General features: G+C 39.2%; 1 protein-coding gene across 1 annotated transcript in view; it reads left to right on the top strand.

The window, feature by feature from the left end:
- siva1 (SIVA1, apoptosis-inducing factor) overlaps window positions 1-3,425 on the top strand; it is an 83,982-nt gene that overhangs the window by 59,795 nt on the left and 20,762 nt on the right. The gene's annotated exons all lie outside the window — the stretch shown is intronic.

Below are 3,425 nucleotides of genomic sequence, written 5' to 3'. Positions count from 1 at the left end.
ACCTTTGAACCTTGTTTCGCGTTGCACTGCGGGAAATGCAGTTCCAAAAGTGTGTTCCCTACGAGGCCTATTACGTATTTTTAACTGCCTCATACTATTTTACTATTGTAGACATAAATGATTCTGTGCTTCTAAACTAACTCCATCTTGTAGGCTTTGCTCTCCACATTTTATGTGAAACACCTAACAATTTTTATTTTTTATTGTTTATTTGAATTGGGATAGCGACAGCAAACATAGATTAACAATTCAGTAATCTAAATTCACTAAAAAGCAGTGGGATTATTTGTAAAAAAAAAAAAAATAAAAATAAAAAAAATAATAATAAAAAAAAAAATAATAATATTATTATTATTATTATTATTATTATTATTATTATTATTATTATTAATAATAATAATAATAATAATAATAATAATAATAATAATAATAATAATAATAATAATAATAATAATAATAAATAATAATTTAAAAAAGCAATTGATGTGAATAGTGAATCAAATATCGTTAGACACTTACAAACCCATCCTCTCTTTCACACACACAGTTTACATATGGTGACATTGCTGCTGTTGCAGAAGTTAGTTTTTTAAGGTTTAGGTGTACAGTTTGGTGATAGTCGTTATGTAAGTTATGTGAGAAAAGACAGTCTAAGCAAAAAATGTCTTACAGAAACAAACTACAGTTTCCCTGTTCTGTGGCTCATGTGAACCTTTTACACAGTTTATTTACAAATTTACAGAGTGGTTTGGAAGCAAGTCAGACAATTCAGACATTTGAAAATGACGTTTACAAAGCTAAAATTACAGAAATAATCAAAATTACAAATTTTATGCTTTCATAAAATAGAACAGTGGTGAAACTGATGGGATTTTTGCCTAAACTTTTGTAAGCACAGTTGTAGAGTCACTTGAGAGGTTTTAAGGTGGTTGGGTGGGTCTGAAAGCAAACAGTGGTGCAGTACAACACCTGACACAGGATCATAGTATTAACAAAGACACGTTTTGCAGGACTCATTGAGCCAAACTGATACTTTCTCCAAACTCTGTGTTAATTTAGGGCTGATGGCAGCAGGAGTTTTGCCAGACACACAGACCGTGGCATCTGAAGGCCTTCTTCAGGACACACTTGAGGCAGATTGTTAACTGTCATGATGCCTGCATTTCCTGTCCTCCTGTGTTCTCTCCCCCTCCCCTACCTGTCTGCCTGGAGCTGGGCGGAGTTCCTGACTCCTCCCGCGCGCACCTGGAGTGCATCAGCGCAATTACCTCCACCTGCTGCCGAGTATTTGAGGGCTTGGCAGAAGACACTTGGGGCCAGACTGTCTGCGTGTTAATGTGAATGCTCCAGCTTAGTTTTTGCATCCTTGTTGCCTGTCTGCCTGTTACTCATTGGACTTTTTTGCCACCTTCCAGATTCCTGCTCTCGCTCGTTCCTGCCTCTGCGCTCCAGCTCCGGTACAGTCACCCCTCTGCCTTGCCTCCTGTTCCGTCTTGGTCTCCGGCTTGCTTCTCGCCTCCTGCCCTGGCTCCAGCTCTCTGGACTACTCCGGCTCGGCCTGCCCCGGTCTCGTCCCTATCCTGTCCTCGCTCTGGTCCCGGCTTTCCCGTCCCCGCTCTGCACTATGCCCGTCTGGTCTGCCTCCCGCTCCCTGGCTCCCCGTGTGTGTTAAATGAACTATTAAAAACTGAAATTCACCATTTTGTAAATAAACACGGTCAACTTGGTCCGCACCCACACATAATAGTTACTATGGTAATTACCAGTACATACAGCAGTAAGTACCACGGAAAGTACTAGTAATACTATTTATACTGGTAATTACTAGTACTTTCCGTGGTACTTACTGCTGTATGTACTGGTAATTACCATAATAGTTACTATGGTAATTACCAGAACATACAGCAGTAAGTACCACGGAAAGTACTAGTAATTACCAGTATAAACTACAGTAAGTACCAGTAATTAATAGTGCAAGTACCATAATGTCTCGCTTTAAAATAGCAGTTAAAGTATTGATATTTTACAGTATGTATCACTGTCATGTTCATTTAAAACGTGTCATTTATTTGTTATTGTCATTATTGGAAATTTCTTTTAAATCTGATTGTCGTATTAATGTGAAATTTGTCATAATAAAGTGTTTGTGTTTTCACAGTGTTTTGTCTTGTGTATTTTCTATGAACGTATAATGAAATCAAAGATTCATATGCCTAATAACACCATATTCTTTAATACCATTCACTTCATATGATTTTGCAGTAAGTACCAGTACTAGTACCAGTAGTTATTAGTCTAAGTATCACTTCTGGTACCACTATAAGTACCACTGTAAGTACCACTGTAAGTACCACTATAAGTACCGCTGTAAGTACCACAAACTACCACTGTAAGTACCACTGTAAGTACCACTATAGGTACCACTGTAAGTACCACAAACTACCACTGTAAGTACCACCGTAACTACCAGTCAAGTATCTACTAACTACCACCGTAAGTACTGGTAAGTCCCGGACCGTATTTTAAAGTGTTACCAAAAACAACACTTAGATCACATATATCTTTATGAATGGGCACAGCAGAGCTGCCATTGACTGTGGTGCAGACTGTGACTGATGGGATCACACCAGCCCAAGCGCATGGCTGTTGGAGCAAATGCTCCTTATGTCGACTTATCTAGTGTAAGAAATGTTCGTTTCTGATGCAAGCGTCAAAGAGGACTAAGAGACTGAAATATAAGTCAGAAGGGTTTAATGAGTTCATCAAGGTAAAGTTAACAATGAAGCACCGGACTCTCAGGAAAGGATAGGAAGAGAGTCCTGAGATGTTTGTGTTTCCAGTTTTTATAGGCCTCCCAGTGTGTGAGGCGGGTCTTCCTCTCGGCAACATGTGGTTACACATTAAAAACCTTTTGGCAAAATCCCTGAATGTGCGTTTTTAAGTCAATCAATCTCATTATTTTATGACCCTCACAGGATGGGGGCACTCAGTCCTTGGTGAACAGCGCCACAGATAAGAAGTGGCCCTGGGCATAGGTGTTATCTTCTTGGCCCCAGTGCTGTAGATTGCTTTACGACCCTCTCGGGGTGGGGGTCTTTGGTGAATGGGGCTACAGGCATCTGGGGTAGTATTACATTGTTAAAAAAATACCTTACACTAGTGACAGTCTGAAAAAGACCTCAGTCAAGGCTTTTTTAAACTCAGAAATGTTCAGAATTGGTCTGGTGAAGGTGTATGGAACACATGTGAGAGCATTTCCGTGATTACCACACATTAATCAAGTTCCGTTTCGAAAGGTTCTTAAAAAATCATAATTATATTTGAATATCTATGTATTGATACTTTGCAGCGGATGTCATAAATACTCCCTGGGGGGATAACCGTAGACATGCTGTGTCTGAGGCTTTGTTATACTTTTATCTGAT

This window comes from Periophthalmus magnuspinnatus, chromosome 22, assembly GCF_009829125.3.
Source record: "Periophthalmus magnuspinnatus isolate fPerMag1 chromosome 22, fPerMag1.2.pri, whole genome shotgun sequence".
Lineage (NCBI taxonomy): Eukaryota > Metazoa > Chordata > Actinopteri > Gobiiformes > Gobiidae > Periophthalmus > Periophthalmus magnuspinnatus.
The sequence above is the reverse complement of the archived record's forward strand: the minus strand, read 5'-3'. Positions and strand labels throughout refer to the sequence as shown.